The sequence below is a fragment of the Lissotriton helveticus genome, chromosome 9 (genome assembly GCF_964261635.1).
Source record: "Lissotriton helveticus chromosome 9, aLisHel1.1, whole genome shotgun sequence".
NCBI classification, from domain to species: domain Eukaryota; kingdom Metazoa; phylum Chordata; class Amphibia; order Caudata; family Salamandridae; genus Lissotriton; species Lissotriton helveticus.
The window spans coordinates 868,474,923-868,493,615 of NC_136070.1; the positions used below are offsets into that span (position 1 = coordinate 868,474,923).

The following is an 18,693-nucleotide window of genomic DNA, read 5'->3' on the forward strand; positions in this document are numbered from 1 at the left end:
GTGAAATAGCAGAAGTCAGATAAACAAAGGAAAACAGCATTGGCAAGAGGCAGCTATTGGCAAGAGGCAGCTATTGGTAAAGCTTGGAATGTGGCCTGTGCTCACATATGGTGTAGAGCGTTCTGCTTTCACCTTAGACTCTAAACATAAAGGTAACACTAAAGTCATTATAAAGTCAAAACAAAGACATTGCCACTGAACGGTACAACCTTGTCTGTGAAGTGCTTATTGTGAGAGAGCAAAAGGCAGTCACTCAAAGTGCAGTTAACCAGTGGTTGAAGTAGGCTGACCCATTGCCCCATGTTGTATAATGTAAAATGTGAATGACAATGTGAAGCAAAATGTGAATGACACAGCAACAGACCAATGGACGTAGAGAAGTGTCTGGAAACTCCTTTAAGCAAACATATTATATATATAAATTTAGTAAAAGCTTAAGATCTTGGCTAATACCAAACCTAAAAATAAGGGCCTCTGATTGGCCAAGAGAGCTTTTTCTTACGTTAGCCTTTTCGGTACCACAGGATCGGTACTGGCCCCATGGTACCAAGCAATGTTATTATGTTATGGTATGGTATAGTATAGTTAGTATGCAAATTGATAGAGCTCTGGGAGGATATCCTGGTGCTAAGCAGGTGAGAGTATAGACAAACCTAGGACCCGATATGACTTCTCAAGGATCCAGGTCTTCAGCTTCTTGCAAAATTCAAAAAGTGAGGAGGAGAAGGAGCCTCTTATGTGTAGTGGCAGGTCATTCCACACTTTGGGAGCGATGTAGGAGAAGACTCGACCACCAGATCTGGTTTTCCATATGTGTGGGATGTGTGCAAGTAGGAGTCAAGACAAGGGAAGGTGTTTGAAAGGTTTGTGAAAGCAGATGCAACTGTTGAGGTATGCTAGGTTAGGGTTATGTAGTGCCTTGAAAGTCTGGGTGAGGAGTTTGAATTATGCTAATTTGTGTATGGGAGCTACTGGATCTGCTTCAGTTGTGGTGCAATTTGAGTGCAGGACAGAAGGTTAAAATTGATTCTGGCTGCAGAGTTCTGAATGGTCTGAAGTCTTTTGTTGAGTTTTTTGATGGTCCCAGCAAGAAGGTGTTCCTGTAGTATACACTTTCTGGTGACAAAAATGGTGTTCCGGGTACTGTTTGGGAGTCGTTTGACAATCTTCCTCCGAATATTCAGGATATGGAAGCATGAGGCGATGGTGATGTTGACTTGGGCAGTCATGTTGAGTTTGCTGTTGATGATTATCTGAGGTTCAAGGCATGCGTAGTGAGGGAGGTGTTGGTCCTAGCTCTGTTGGACACAAGATGGGGTCTCACCATGCAGTGCTTCTCCCAAAAGATCATGATTTCTCTCTTGTTGGTGTTCAGCTTTAGACAGCTGGACTTCATCCAGTTCATGATTTCAGCCATGCAGGCATTGAACTTGATCGGGGTACTGGTCTGTGAGGGAGAGAATGAGTTGGGTTTTCATCGGCATGAGAGAGGACGTTGATGCTGTAAGAGTAGATAATACTGGCTAGAGGGATCATGTATACGTTGGAGAGAGTTAGTCTCAGGGAGTACATTTGAGAAACACAGCGTAGGAGGTTGCAAGCATCTGAGGTGTACGATTTCAGGATGACTGACTGGGTTCTTCCAGTCAGGAAAGAGCAGATCCACCTGAATGTCTGTCCTTGGATTTCAATGTTGTGTAGCTGTTAGATGAGGACGGAGTGGAAAACCGTGTCAAATGGTGCTGAGGGGTTTAGTAGGATGAGGGTCATAGTGTCTCCTCACACATATCACATGCTTTTTCCATGAGGAAGGCCTTGCTGGTTGGACCAATTTACCAAAGGCGGCCCAATCATTCCAAACATTCTAAAGACAATTTATCTTTGTTAGTCATGTTGTTTCAAATCAAATTAGCTACTGATGCATGCATTTGATTCTAGTTAAATGAGCCAAAAGAAAGTTATTGCCTCATACACTACTTCCTTGCTATTTAACGCTTACTTGGGTGGAGAGATACTTACCTATGGGCAAATAAAGATGTTCATATTTAGACCCCTTTCTAGATCTGACAAAGCCAACCTCTTTTGTTCGGAACATGTGAATAGATCTTTTGGATTGCCCGCTTCATCCTTTAGCTTCATCTATTGTCAATCATTGTGAATGAGGTCAAAGGAGTGTTTTAGTCTCATTGGTGTCTGTTTGGATATATCTTCCTGCCAACTAGAAAGTGGAATGCCGTAGAGACTATTTTTATCTGAAAGGTACACTCAGCCATCCCAACGTTTTGTCACTTTTGTCACATTCAGTTCTTTTTCTTACACATGCATTGCACACAAAAAACTACCCTTTGTGTTACTTAGTTTCTACGCAGTTTCATCAAATCAAATAAATTTATTTCAGATAATAAAGCATTCTTCAAAGACAATCAAGTATAATTCTTTAATGAATACATAATATAGTAAGATATTTGTAATATCCTCAGGTCATGTCATTATGTTCTCTGTACCTAGCTGCTCAGCCAGTGTGAGTGTTCCGGTTAGAATGTTAGTGTGAGTGGAATTCTTGGGTGAGGGGTGTATGAGTGTTGTCAGTTGAAGATGGGCTGAGCAGCTGGTGGGGCTTATTGTACATCTACTTAAGAACTTAATAAACTTCATCTACTTTTACCTGGCCACGTCTACAGCGTCTACCTGTACCTCCTTCACGCATGGGATTTGCCCACTACATTTATGGCGACGAGGATGGGATTGCTGCAGGAATACAGGTTTGTGGGACCTGGAAGTATGCTCTCTTTAGGGTTACGTGGGGAATTCCCGTAAAAAGGAGGACCTGTAGGTCACTTCGGGTCTTAACGGCTATCTCAATGGATGTCGGACAACGCTGGGGCTGTACCAGTGTGTACAGAGCACTATATGTGAGTTGAGGCTTCTGTACGCCTCACACCTCACCCGAATTGTTCTCCGTGGCGATGCATAGCCGTTTGGTGAATGGTAGAAAAAGGTGAAGTCAGAGCTAAAAGCGCAGGGCGACTTACACACACAAACTGCAACATGATATTAAAACATGTAAGTGGACTAACACCCAAAGCACACATTCAAAAGAAAGGATGTACATCAAACCCACATAGTGTAAGGGATGACGAGGATTCAAGACTGGGCGATTGATATCTGGTGAGTGGGGGCCAATTGACTTTGGTTGTTTAAATGCTCAAGTAGTTACCAGCAACCGCTGCTCATAGTTTAAATAAAAAAAAAAACATGCACGCGTTCCTCACCGATTCTTTAGTGCCTCTCGGAGGAAAGCCGTATCCTTGGTGACGTCTTTCCCTCCTTGTTGCTGGATGACGTCCTTCTCCAGTTGTTCTAGTCAGCTGCCTAGTGACACCCCCATACAGCAACGCGCCGAGAGCCACCCGCCCCTTCGTTAGAAACGTGCCGCCATCTTGTGCTTGGAAATAGCACATAAAGGTTCTTGGTGAAGTTCAAGACGGCCAATCACGTTTTTTTTTGCTTGCGGCATTGCAACAAACTTAATTGAAATCACCATCACCTAGACTGCAGCATTTCGACAAGGGACGTGGATACGCCCTCCTTTCATGCTCAACATTCCTGCAGTTGAACTTTGTTCCCCTGCGAGTCTACGATATTTGTCTTGCGAGAGCAAGCCTTTCACCACACGGAGGACATTGTACTTCGCTTTATAGTTGTTTGATGTGCTGGATGCCACAGCACATCTTGAGTCACCCTTCACCGGCTTTATGGGACGCTATGCGGGAACAGCCACATGGAACTTTGTGTGACGATCACGGGTGAGAAACCGCTCACCGGCACTTAACAAGAGCACAGGTGACTTTAAAAAAAACAAAAAAACATTGGTGTCTATTTTTTTTTTTTTTTTGAGGGACATTGGAAGCTACTTTTCTTTTCACGAGTGCAGCGTGGGATCGTTCCGATTCGTGAGATCTTGGTTTTATTTCTGTATTCACTGTTCTGTGCTATGCTGCCATCTAGGGACATTTTTATTAGTTTGGGGAATGTTATACTTACATAGCATATTTTAGTGTTTAAGAACTCACTTTTAGCAAATTATATGTATGTTTTTAGCTTTCAGTACATAGAAAAAGCTTATGGTTACACACATTCTAAAAAAATAAAGTATTGTGTTTTTTTAATGTCTTATATGTTGAGTTGGTTTAGATATATTCTATCCCTGTCTAGGGATGGGAGTGGGTTTTAGTCCCATGACCCAACATTTCAGATATTTTATCCCTGCCTAAGGGATAGGAGTGGGTTTTAGTCCCATTTCTCCTTGTTTCAGATATGTTATCCCTGTCTAGGGATGGGAGTGGGTTTTTAGTCCCATAACCCCTCGTTCACATATTCTTCAGATATTTTATCCCTGTCTAGGGATGCGAGTGGGTTTTTAGTCCCACAACCCCACGTTCACAGTTACTTACATTTGGGAGGGGTTTCAGTGTTCTCCCAGCTATTAGTTTAAAGTGGGTTTTAGTCCCACCTTTGTTATTTTTGGTGTTGGGTGCCAGTCCCTTCACTCCTTTGTACGTTGTTATGTGTGTGGGCAGTCATTTGTGCTGCATTTGTTTTCCCATGCTGCACGTGCCCTTGGGTCTTAGTCCCATGTGATTTAATCTGCACATTTGGGTCTCAGTCCCAAACATCGTTTTTTTTTCACTTGGGTTTTAGTCCCATTGTGTCCCTGACATAAGGGGTGGCGTATTGAGTTTTCGCCGCAGTCTTCTCACGTGAGAAGTACTTCCTTGGGTGTTGTTCCACCCATTGTATTCTAGTCTGGGTTAAGTTTACCCTTTTCTTTGTCATGTGTTTTATGCTCACTTGTTTTATGTGAGTTTTTACTTGGTCTTCTTACATTTTTCTTTGTTCACTATTATGGGAGGAGGATGGTGTTAGTGTGTTTTTCTATCCTTTCATCCTTCTTTCCTCCTTAGTGTTTCTGTTTTCCCTCACACAATGTATTTCTTCTTCTGGGTTTATGGACTGTTTTTATCTATGGCTCATTATTGTGTATAGTTGTTTTCTTTTTAGTTTAGTTCTTTTTATTTTTCAGTATAAAAGGGATAGGCTAATGTAATATCCTCAGGTCATCTCATTATGTTCTCTGTACCTAGCTGCTCAGCCAGTGTGACTGTTCCGGTTAGAATGTTAGTGTGAGTGGAATTCTTGGGTGCCTGGTGTATGAGTGTTGTCAGTTGAAGATGGGCTGAGAAGCTAGGAGGCTGCTCCTGGTGGGGCTTACTGTACATATACTTAAGAACTTAATAAACTTCATCTACTTTTTCCTGGCCACGTCTACAGCATTTACCTGTACCTCCTTCACGCATGGGATTAGCCCACTACAATATTTTATTTCTTATTTTGAAATATCAATCTCATCTCAATATTCAAAATCCATATATCTTCCTCAATAAAATATTCAGTTGCTCTTTTAAGAAAACTTTTCTTTTATCACACCACTTTTTAAAAATATACACTATCTCCTAACCCAATCTTTAAATATGGGAATGTCAATATAAAATGTAACTTTCTATGTTCTCACATGAACATGGATCATTAAACTAAGACAGTTAGATTGGTGAAAAATGAGAATTCACAATGAAATGCATCTCATCATCAACCAATACAGGAGAACAGTAACTATCCCCAGATTTAATCTTGCCTCAACTCGATGTCAAGGATCTCAAATGTAAGATTCCCTAAGGGAACAGTATATATACAAGTCTCTCTTTTACGAGGATATCATGTGATCAAATATAATTCTTGGCTGGGTAAGATCATAGTTGGGAGGTAGGGGGCCCAAGTGAGCTTGTAAATGTAGATTTAATCACGTCACTCTTGACCATCTTCCAATATTTTTCTATATTTAGGCTTAGCCAGATCTAATTTATTTCTTGCAAGGTTAAACAATTCATCATCACCAAAGAAGCTTTATTTGACTATGCAAGTCATAAAAGCACATACAGATACAAATATAAAAGTTAAAAAGGATCAACAATGCAAGAATTACAATCTAATTCATGCATTTTTTATCCTTTTTAACTTTTATATTTGGATATGTGTATTAAAACTCATAAGTAGTTGTATGGGAAAGCCCATGTACCCCCCCTTGGAATACACCCTTGACAGAATGTAATGCAAGGCAGTACACTGCATTGCCTCGAGATACTTAGGAGCTAAAATCAAACACAAATCACTGTTTGCATTTTATTGTAAACCCCACAAGTAGACTTTGTGCCAGGTCTACTTAAAAATAGCAATGCAAACCCGACGCAAAGGCATTCTAGAACTGGGATTCAGAAATCATTTAGTGCCTTGCCCTTCTCCGGAGATCTAATGGCAAATGTTACTTCATGTGTTTTTCACAGAAAGGTTGCAGTTGAACTCCTAATATCTAACAACATCTACTGCAACCTCAAAATATTTTCAGGGTACATTGTTTCATTTAACAGCAAAACAGTGAATTTCTAGGGCCCCCCTCCGGCTAGGGACACCAAAGAGCCATTCCTTTAACAATTTCCATCAGAGGACTGGCACTCCGGTGCCTCTAACAAGTACATTCAGGAGGCGAGCCACCGACCCACGGCAGCTGCTACGAAACGGGAGTGGGAGAAGGATAAAACATTTTTACAAAATCACTTACTTGATTACGCCCATAGTTTGCCCTCTATCCTCTGTTCTTACTGGCTCCTGGCGTCACAGAGGCTCGCCTAAGCCAATCACGACGCCATTGTCACCAGAATGAGAGCAGCATTGTGATTGGTCTGATTGGTCTGAGTGGACTGTATGACCACTCAGACAGTGCCCTGGAGCCCTGGGACTGTTCTCCACCAGGTTGTGCATTACAGCCTGGTGGAAAAATTGTAAGTGTGCATGAATTATTGGCCGGCTCAAGGCAGCAGGCCAAACTGTCATACACACTTATGGTGCACCAACCACTCCTCCTCCTCCCTGTGATCCCAACCCCGCCCTAACATGGCCCTGTAGCCCATAATAAAAATCAAATGATAATAACGTTATTATCAATATATTTTCCTTTTTCCCCTGCTCTAAGAGAAGTGGGGTGCTGCTCCTCCATCTTAGCGGAGGAGCTGCCACTACTACTGACAAGTTTGATGTCCCTAGTAAGAATATTCAGCGGCTGGGCCCCTGATACGTTTTACCATGCCACACAGCTCCACTGCTCCTGCTGCTGGGCTCCTGCTCAAATGCAAAGCCACCATGTCTTTGGTAAGGCCAATGCGCCTGGCTTATAAGTGAAAATGCAAGACCAGACATTTCAGCTTTGCCCGTGCTTGTTAGCTCTTGTAAAACTAACCTCTTATGTTTGATACTCAGATGGTGGGCCCTGGTCCCTCTCCGAACCACTAGCTTGCTTGGCTGAATCCCCTTCGATCATTGGCTTAAAGCAGTGTCAATAACATATTGGATCAGCAAATTGGCGTATATTAGTCTCACCATTATGCTGTTGGCTATTTGGCTGTATTCTTCCACCTGTGAAGAAACAATTTGGAATGCATGCAGGACTATTATTTATTTGAAAAGCACCTTTTTCTCACATTCTATTCTTTACCTCATACTTGCAGTCTATAGAAATGCAAGCTTTTTAAACATGTTTAACTGAAAAGCACATTGGTTCACCTTATGGTCAAAAAATCAACTGCTGGGGACACCAGATACATTCCTCTGATAGCTTTCTAGAGGGACAAAACTTCGGCATCTTGAGCAACCACATTCAGCCATCATGCATCTGATGAGATTAAGCGCATGCAACTCTCCACAGTGAGAAGAGGATCCAGTAAAAGATGTAAGGCAGACTGAAAGTAGTTGGGGTAAGTCAATTGGTCAATAAATCAGGGGGTACTGTTGCTTTAAGGACACCCTTTGAATGTTTGTTTGCCTGAATCAAAATACTTTGAAATAGATCTAATATGTAACTCTAAATGCGCTCTTCTCTACAATTGCTGCTTTGTGAAGGCAGAAGTGTACAGTCTGACAATGATGGAAGCCCCGCGTGGTTACTGGAGTATCTGAAGGGCTTGGACTGTCTCTCACGGGTCCTGCTTCTCGTTAGTAGACACTGTCTCCATTCAGTGGTAGCTGACCTTTAATATTTGCACAACTGGAAAAAACCTGTCTTTGAAAAAAGACTGTACAAGAAAAGAAAAGAGATGGCTGGTTCCAGGATCATGTCGGATCTTATTCGCCAGCCCCACTCCCCAATCGTACCACACCACAGAATGCCACTCCCTCCCTCACTTACCTAGCCACCCTCCCCGTGGAACATGCAAAACTAACACAGAGGGGAAACCTGGAAGAAGAAGGTTGTTAAGATAAAAAAAATCCCACCATGCTCCAACCTGCAGCAGTAAACAAGCTTGGAAACAGTCAAGATAGAGGTCTCACATTGACAGAAAAAAACACCCAAGGACAAACAATGGTCGTCATCCAGGTCAACCTTTGATAATTTATGTCTAATTGAAAGTGGTGGGGGGGGTCTTTAACCCCTTTGCTGCGGCGGCAATTCCGCCGCAGCGCTAGGAGGGCGGGGGGCCGAGCGGTGCTCGCATGCTTGTGACGGAGCCGCTCCGTCACGAGCCGAGGTTGAGCTGTGCTCATGACGGAGGGGTTCCGTCATGGCCCCACCCGCTCAATGGAACGTCCAGCACAGGCGCAGAATTCGCGCCGCGCAGGCGCGCCGAGCAGGCCATGACGGAACCGTTCCGTCATGAGCACAGCTCAACCGATGTTCATGACGGAGCGGCTCCGTCATGGGCATGGAAGCGGTTAAACAATGCACAAATGGTATAGCAAATTAAAATAATAAAATTAGCAGATGCATATCGCCTGATTACGAGTAGGCTGATAATTACAGTATCCAATAAAAATCGAACATTGATGCGTTCAGAATTTATTGTATCAGATGCAATAACTATCGCCTACTCTGGGTTTTTAGAGAATAAAACAGTGCTTAATTTGTAAAATAATAAGTGTTTTGGCGCTGACCAGGAGGCCACTGCAGGTTGTACCACCCATTGCCCATGTCATCGCTGCCAATGACAGTTCTAAAACACTACTAAACATCTCACTTTCCTCCAAGTGCGACAGTTCAGATTATTCCAGGCCCCCAAAGGTGAAGAAATGATAGTGGAGGTGGATATTAATATATTTTTTGTGTATATTTTGTACATAAGCAACCGTTGTACTGCTCAGCTCTAAATTAGAAGAGCAGTATCACCATGTGGCAGACTGTCAGAAGTGCTGTGTTGATAATTAAGTGCTGGTGCTGAGCACCGAAACCACTGTCTCAAACTAAGGGGCATATTACCAAGGGTGGCGATAGGCAATTATTGCCAGTTTAGTGGCCGTTTTCGGCCGTTTTCGGCCGCTAAGTGGCGATAATTCCATTGCTCTATTAGCAAGCTGTCGCTAACTGATGTTAGCGACAGCTTTTAGGCGATAGCGAGCGGTTTGGGGCCCGCTTTGCATGTTAGCGATATTTATCGCCAAAGACATGCAAAGTGGGCGTACCCAACCTGTTAGCGACTGAAAGCAGTCGCTAACGTCGCTATCGCCTATTAGCAAGGCAGGCGTAGCGATGGAAATATTCCCGCTATCGCCAAAAACCAACGCCTGCTCAGACCAGTTCTTAGCCATGTTATCCAATTGGAGGTGGATAACACGGCTAAGAGCATTTCGTCGCTAATGCATGAATATCGGTGTATTCTCAGCGATATTCACGCATTTCGCCGCTATCGCTGGATATTTTAGCACAATGGAGAAAAATGTTGCTAATAGCATGTTTTCTCCGCTTACATATCAAGCGATAGGAAGCGATAAAAAAATCGTCGCTAAGCCTATTTAGCAATAATTATCGCTACTTGTTGGTAATATGCCCCTAAGTACTGGAATAAAGTGGAATTTGTTGCATAGCATAGCAACATCCTATTGTACTTGTAACTACCAGGCATTTTCCTCTTGTTAAATTCTGGCAGGTTTGAGCTGCCAGCATTTTTTTAATGGGTACGATCTTTATTGCACCTGATAATTACCATGTGCGATAAACATAACTCCACTTTTAATTGCTAACCCTGGGAAAACACCCTAACGAGTCACTTATTAACAAAGTCAAAATGGGAGAAAGGAGAAAACAACTCACCGGTGATTTTATAGTGGGGCTGTTCTACATGAGGTGACAAGATCAAGTTTTTGAAGATGCAGTGAGTTCCTTTTCTGGGTGTAATATCAACAAGAACAGGAGAAGCACAACTCGGGGTGCAAGTGCCTAGATTTTCTGAATCAGCCTACATTTCTAGTAGTGAGAGGAAACTAACTCTGGAGCTGTCAAAGTTAGAGCTACCAGATCGTACGCATTGTTAAAGAAACAAGCACCTATTATGTCTATACTTAAGCAGGGGCGGCTTTAGGGCAGTGCAGGTGGTGCCACAGCGCATGGCGCTGACCCAAGAGGAGCGCTGGGTTTTCAAATGGATTATACGATTTAACCCCTTGTGTGCTGCCAACGGCCGACGCAGCCTCGCCCACTTAATAGAACGCCCGCATCGCGGCGGAAAAACCTCTGCGGTTAAGGCGTTAAAAGCCCCCTGCTTCCTTACCTTCAGCAACTTAAGGCAACAATAAAAATGCAGAGATAACCCTGGTGATTAATGTGCCTGCTGGAGAGAGATCGAAGTTTTGTTTAATTGACGTTTTGACTCATCATAATATAGTGAAGAGGGTTAATGTCCCTGCTGCAAAGAACGCATAGCAGGCAGATCAAAAAAGTGCATGTAATGTAGGTAGGTCAGAGGGTTACTGCTTTTGTCGGAGAGATATTTTTTTACTTGCACTTTAAAAGTTTCAATCCTAACGTAGCACTGTGAGCTATTTACTGTCTTCAACAAACTGCATACAAACTGCAAGGTATAGGTTAGAGCATTATGATTTTTCCTGAGTCCTTCATTATCTTAATGTTGCTAGAAAGAGTAAATGTGGGTAGAAGTTAATTCTTATTAGTAAAGACAACCCAACTATGGTGTTACTCTTTAAATCCTGAGTTTGTCTGGCTGCAGACAAAGCACTCTTAAACTATACTGCCTATCAGTATGGATGACATGTGACACCTGCACCATGCAGTCCTCTTTATCGTTTGTAATATTTCCTATTCACTGATTTACACACCTATGATCCAATGTCTCTTTACAATGTGTGTGTGATGTAAAGGACTCGGGAACCCTACACTGAGTAGTACTATATAACCAAAGCAATGCTTGTGGGAGAGGGGCTATAGAAAGACGAGGGGCACAGTTGCAGGGTGGTAGTGAGGGAATCTGTGGAGAAGGTGATCAATGGGGGTGTCAACAGCATTGTCCCACCGGCGCCAGCAGCGCTAAAGCCAGCCCTGTACTTAAGCATATAAGAAAAGAAAAAGAGGCAATCTCAAAATACAGAGAAGCCATAGCCATAGCCATTTGCAAAAAAAAAAAAGATGACACCTAGGGGCTTATTTACAAGCCCCTTGCGCCGCTGCTGCTTCACTTTTACTAAAGGTGACATACTAGCAGCGCATGGGGCTTGCAAAAAGCCCTCTTAGTCCTAAAATAAAAGGTGATGCTAGCCCAGTAAGACAGAAGAGTGAAGGCAAAGTAGCCGTTAAGGACCAGCAAATAAAAAAAAGCATTATCACTTTAGTGACATATTGTTAGCAAAATAATTGAAATGTTAAGAGTAAAACTGGCAATTAGTGGCCCGAAGATCTAAGGTGTGGTCGCCAATCAGTGGTGTGATTTTTTTTGTATACCATCTGCTTTGCGACCCACATTCCTTTTGAGCTCAGGAAGAGGTACTGCACCATCACAGTGCAAAATGCCCTTTCAGGAGGAGTCGCCTCATTAATCTTAACCTGGCAGGATTCTGATTTACTAATTCTAGAGATATCTGTGGCTGCAGGAATGGAGGAATGGAGGCTTGCAAGGGACAATAGACCTCCATCCTTGTAAAAATCGTAAAATGCAATTTGCTTTCTAAGTGCAGTCCATGTTTCTTAAAGGGAGTTGAGCTGAATTCAGAAAAATTAAATGGCCGGCATGGAGAGGACATTTGGGGAGCATGCAGTGGTTCTCTGAAACACTATCTGCTCCCCAAAAGTATGTAGCTGTCATTCTCCAAATTTAAGCTGTCCATCACAGAGGGTTTCCGCTTTGTAGATCTATAACACCAGGTTTAACACAGTGCCGTCTTAACGCATGGGCACGCTGGGCAGTTGCCCAGGGGCCCCACGAGCATAGGGGGCCATGCTGATCTTTGCACAGACCAGAATTGTTTGTATTGATTAATGTTTGCTGTCGTTTTTTTAAATGTTGAACCACTGATTTTGTTCCATTAAATATAAGTATATTTTATTGATAATTTGCATTTTTAGGTTCAGCGTGCATGCGCTGCTCGTTTTGCGAGGCATGCTCTATAGGAGTATGCTCTTGAAACCCCGCCCACTCTCGGTCCGTATTTGTCATTGGCTTATGTAATTGCCCTTCATAAATTCTGGCTTCTGATTCGGTAATCGGCTTGTTAGTCCCTCCTTAGTACTGCCTTGTCTTCACTTGTAACCTCCCATGAGGCTGACCCTTTTACTTCGGTTGTTACACGGTACGCTTTATAAGTTGGTGGGCACTATGTTCTTTAATGCTCTTCCCCTATTCCACCCACGGCATCGGAGCACCTGCCCACTTGGTTTTAAATTGTAACATATTTTATTCAAATTGCAGCGCAGTCTGTTTTATAGTGGTTGTGCTTATTTAATTATTTACTATACAGCGCGGTCCGCATGCACTTTAGCGGCTGCACCTATTTAATTATTTCATTACCAGCGTGGGCCGCTTTCACTTTAACGACCGCGCTACAAAGCTTTTGAAATTACTTTTTCTTTAATAAACTTTGGGTGAAATCACCATATGCGCTATCACTATAATGGTGGCCACGCCCCTTTGTTTAGACGCTGCTCACTGTAACCTAAATACAGGAGCCGCGTCTAACAAAAGGAGCGTGGCCACCATTATAGTGGTCCCACATTTACGAGAGTGTGAGCTATTGGCATTAAAAACAACAATGCCTTTTATATACATGTTCCTTTTGAAAACACATAAATAAAAGGCATTCGGCCAGATTCATGAAAAGAAAATCGGCTCGCAAAGGGCCAGCCTGGCTGGAGAAGCCCCACAGACTCCATGACCTGAGAAGGGCATCTGTCCTGCCCGCTCAGGGCAATCCTTGTGCTGCTATTCAGCACAGGGATTGGTTAGGAGTCTGTCCCAGGGGTTGCTGGGAACCAGAAAGCGGCCAACAGGAGCAACGCAACACAGGAAGCGGACTGTGGTGTCAAGTACGTTTTTGTATTTATTATTATTAACATGCCCCCATGCGCTCTGTCCCCACGTCGTCCCCCTTTGTTAATAGCTGGCGCCACTGCAATATAATGAAACCTCAGTTGTGCATCAAGTTACCTGCATCTTATTTCAATGTCACTTCTTGAGGCACCTTCTGATAGCTTAATTCAATGGGTTGTCATATGAACTGAAAACATTGTAAGTCCAACGTTTTACTCCCATTACCGCTGGAAACCTTACAGATTGCTGTTTTTTATCTTTGTTCCGACTTGCCCATTTTCTAAACTCATTATGCCCTTATTTGTTTTTACAAATGTTTCCACACTTTCTGTCATTATTTGGGGTCACTAACAATTTCTCTTATACATTTTTATCTTCTCAACATAGGCTTGTGGTGAACTTTTAAGATTCTCCTTTCTTAATTACTAGGGGCTTATTTACAAGCCCCTTGCACCACCGGTACATTACTTTGCATGACGCACCAGCGGCACAACTTGCAGCCCGATATTTAAAAGGACATGTAAAGCCACCCTGCGTGGCTTTACATGTGCTTGTAAATATTGCCCCCTCTTACGCAACACTTTACGTGTAAGGGGCGTGACATGGGTGTTCCCACACAACAACCATGTATTCTGATGCATTTCCTCACAACGAGGAGAAATGTTAACATTGTTTGTTTCCTCTTTCACTACGTGCTGCATTCTACAGCACACATGGAATGAAAAAATCACCTCAATTGATTGTTTTTGTGTAGGTAGGTGTCCCATCCTGCACAAAAACAATCTCCCCACGATGCAGGCATCCTTGCACCATGGCAGCTGATTGTGCACCAGCACAGGGGAAAGCACCAGCACAGGGGAAAGCACAGGGACGTGACATATTGTTGTAAATACGTTGCATCCCTGTGCTTTGAATGTGACTCAGTGCGGCACAGCCAAATGGCTTGCGGCATGCACTGAGTCACTTTCACTGTAAATATGGCACGTAGTTGTTTCACTGTGCTGTGGTACATAACTTCCCCACAAACGTTCTCTGAGTTTACCTTGCTACTCCAGCCTATATATATCAAATGTAAGTGGAGGAATCCTTATTGGAACCACTTTACCCACGTGGACTGGACTTTGGTACATAACATATAGGCCAGTTTCTGATTTTGTCCATAGGCACTATTCTCTTTGCATCTTCACAGTTTTGCCAGTGGATTACTACTTCACAAATGGTCTTACCACAGGTGCATGTCCAAGGGATATGCATCATCTGTGCAGTAGTGGCCGGTCTTGAGAGTGCTGCGGGGTGGTGGGGTGGGGCAGGGGTGGAGCAGGGTGGGGGTAGTATACTACGGCATACGACCAAACAGAGGTAAGTAAACAAATAAATAAATAAAATTAATTTCATTGCGTGCGCTGCATTGCCAAATGCGATGCAGCGCACGCAACTAAATTCTTTTTATTCATTTATTTGTTTACTTACCTCAGTTGGGCCGTATCCCATAGTTTACTACCCCCACCCTGCACCAACCCCACCCCGCCCCGCCTCACCACCCCGCAGCACTGCCACCACCGGCCGCTACTGCATCTGTGGATCACAGAAAAAGAAAAAGAAACAGAACGCAGTTTGTAATTTAATGCAGTATATTTAACAGGAAATGGCCACTGACCTCATTCATCACTGTGGACTAGCAAACCCACCCCAAATGTCTGCTGTACACACATTTCTGCCTCAAAGGCTTTTTCATAAGTCTGCTGCAAGTCAGTTTACATCAACCAATCCTCAAATGTCTTTTTCAGACAAGACAAGACAAGACTCTATGATTTACTTTGGCCGTTCAAATCTCAGTTGATCTCGATTTTCCTCACTGGAATGGTTCCCAATGTGATAACCTACGTTTACCCTAACCCAAAATGGAGGTGCACTCTAGAACATAGCAACTTCATCAACACAAAATTTTAAATGGGCATTGACAGACCACTTATTCCATTTTACAACTGAGCCCACTATCATTCTCAGTAATCTGAATCTGGTTACTAGGTTATTACCAGCTAGGGAGTGACGCATTGCCCCAAAATGGTGTAATATGGCCGTAATGAAAGGTAGGGACAGCAAAATGTCACTTTGCCTAGGTCATCAATAATATTAGCACTTATCTTGCAAGAAAAGGTTTCAAACGACCCCTTGACAAATCTTCTAATATAGCCTCTGGACTTAAAGCATTCTGGGCAGGACCAGCACTGATTTGCTTAACGTTTGCTTCCCTTCATTCCTTTCATGTGTACATTCTATACAGCCCCACTTCCCTGCCACCTTCAGGCCTGCCTGGGGGAGACTGATCATTTGAGGAGAAATTATGTTGCTCATTCAGGGAAAGCAGAATGTTCTGTTGATCAGAAGGGCAATGACCTGGTGATCAGAAGAGGAGTGACCTGTTGATCAGAAGGAAGTGGCCTCGTAGCTGGCAATAAAGTGACAAGCTGTCCGACAATAGCGTTATGAGCTGGCCTGGCAGGGAAGATCCTGCTGATGGGAAGATGTGTTATAACTTGCCTTTCTGATGAGATGTCTGGTTAATCTCCATTATGCCACAGTCAACCATATTTGTTTACTACTAATGCTTAATGGGTCTTGGAGTAGTGTGCTACTCGCCGAAAAAGAGCTTTGATGCCTTGTCAAGGGTAGTAAGCGTTATGTAAATGCAATTACAATGCAATACAATATTTGTGACTTTGGTGATATAACACTATACACAGGATCAGTTATCATTATGATCATAGTTTAGTAGTTAAAGTTTCTGAAAATGTAAATGACGTCATATGCCATTGAAGCCATGATCAGACTTGTTGCTGTAAAATCTGCCCTTGAATAGTATCACTAATAGTGATTTTTTTTCTTCACCTGCAGAAGAATACATGGAAATGGAAAAATGACTGATACGTTGCAGAAGTGAGGTACCAGATGCAGTATAACATTGGTAAGTGATGGGGCTACATTCTCTTTTTATAAGCTTGGCATAACACATTTTTTTCTTTTTTTTTATTGTTTTTATTGCAGAGTTATTGACAAAACACCGGGGTAAATCAACCATCATCACCACCTCAATACAAGGTACCATACATTCTCAGGGTTGTACACAGCCCATCAGCCCACATCCCGGAGAGCTTGGCATAACACATAATGGAAAAATTTCACCCAAAGAGCACATAACTGCTAACTTTAAAGTGATGTCCTTTTCTCTCAATTTGCATTAAAGGACCAAGAGGGTAATTTACATCCTGACGGATGATCCACCAAGGCACCAGGTTGACAGAGGCCCTAACCTCCCCCCATCTATGGTGCTCACTCTTACTGATCTTTTTGTATCTCACCATCTCCTAAAGCTGGAGTTTTTTTGTGAAATACAAAAAAATCAATTGCCCTGATGTGGAGGGAGGTTTCACATACATGATCAGTGATTGTTTTCTCTCCCTGGTTCTGCCATTGCAAAGCAGGGAAATCAAGTGTCCATCACCAACCTTATATATGGCTGGGCTACCACCAACTCTGCGGGCTGACAGTCCTTTGGCCAACTAACTCATTCAAGAGTTTGCGCCCGATGAGGCTCCACTGACAAAGAACCCTGTTGGATGTACCACATCTGGCAGTATCTAAAGAACCCCCAAGGCATAGAATGTGTTAGTAATCAGTGTGTTCCTATCTAGAAAACCCCTAGACATGACCATGATGCTCCATGGATTATATAGGACTCACACAGCACAAAGGTAAGGAATATGCAGAGATTGTACTACCTGACTATTATATTACTCAAGTTCATCAACATACACTTGATCTCTTTAGTTGATGAAACTTGCCATTAACCATCTGAACCCTATGTTGCCTAATCTCTAATGACCATCAGTGGGGAGAAGACCCTTCTAAAGCAACAAACACAAACCTTGTCAGGGTGAACCACATAAGTCACTAAATCAGGGGTCTCAAACCTTTTCTGTAACAAGAGCTACTAAGGTTCAATGAAGATCCTCCAGAGCTACTAATATTATTACAGATATAATAGTAACCACATAAGACAAGATTACATTAGTGGCCTCCATATGCAAGATTACCAGCTGTAATTACCTCATTGCATCAGGTATGGTTCCCAACAGTGATGTAAACATGCTTTGGTAATGCGGAATCCCACTACACGTGTAACACATGACAGTCATAGCAGCACTGTCCCTACCATCTACTTAATAATGTGAGTAATAAGTCTCCCCAACACTGATTTTTTTCACTCAAATACCAGCTTTAAATATATTTTGGAAATTCAGCCGTTTTTCCTAAACATCAACTTGTGATTTCTGAAAACACCCACATTTTCATCTCAAAAAACATTTTTTTCAGTTTTGGTATACATATATTAATTCAACCAAGCAAGAGCTTCAAATTTAGTTCACTGGGCTGAAGACATGAGTGCTGCTTACAGGTAGCTGGAGAGATACTGATAGCTCATGAGATACTTGTTGGAGAAGTCTGCACTAAAGTAAACTATGATTAACCCTCTCTTAGCTTAGCCCAAAAACATGCAGGCTTCACTTAGAGTAAAATTTACTAAATAAAATGACAACACAATAAATGAATGCCTAATCAGTACAACTTAAGTTATGGATTTGTAAAGTTTTTAGTGAAAACTAGCACCTGAAAGAATAAAGCCACAACCACAGACATCTAGTTGTGAAAGACCGGGACAAAGTTAAAAGTTATGGCTGAACGTGATGGAGAGTGATTCAAATACATGAAGTGGATTGGGCCCTGTCTCACATTACTTTCGGACTCGGAAGAAATTTCATACAAAAGTTCCTGAGAAGGTAAAGTTCATCAGGGCAACACAGCTGCCAGAGTCCTAATGACAACAAAAATGAAATTTAGAAAACAGAAGGGGTAGAGGCAAAATCATAGGGGTGACCCTGCACAGAAGGCCAAGACCCACACCGGCCCAATAATCTTTTACAGAATAGTTCAATGCATTGCCGTGTACGTTCCTGACTGTCATGGTTCTAGAGACCTCCCACCTTGTGACCCTTCCCATTGTGAAATGTAGTTTCTTAGCTACTGGGGACCAGAACTATAAAACCAAGCACCCTTTCTACTTACAATTGAACCTGAATCTGGGTTCACTGTTTTAATTCAAAGTAGGGCAATTCAGTATCATCCTTTAACACCCACAGTCTTCTCTCTTGTGTTTGGTTGATACAGACACAGTGACTTTTTCTGCAAAGACCTGATATAGTTGGGAAGTAAAAGTCTATGT

At 42.6% G+C, this 18,693-nt stretch overlaps 1 protein-coding gene across 1 annotated transcript in view; it reads left to right on the top strand.

Annotated features, from left to right (window-relative positions):
- LOC144781932 (leucine-rich repeat and fibronectin type III domain-containing protein 1-like protein) overlaps positions 1-18,693 on the top strand; it is a 568,434-nt gene that overhangs the window by 296,854 nt on the left and 252,887 nt on the right. Inside the window, exon 2 of the mRNA XM_078661018.1 lies at positions 16,308-16,377. The gene's annotated coding sequence lies outside the window, so the exon portion shown is untranslated. The remainder of the gene's footprint in view (positions 1-16,307; positions 16,378-18,693) is intronic.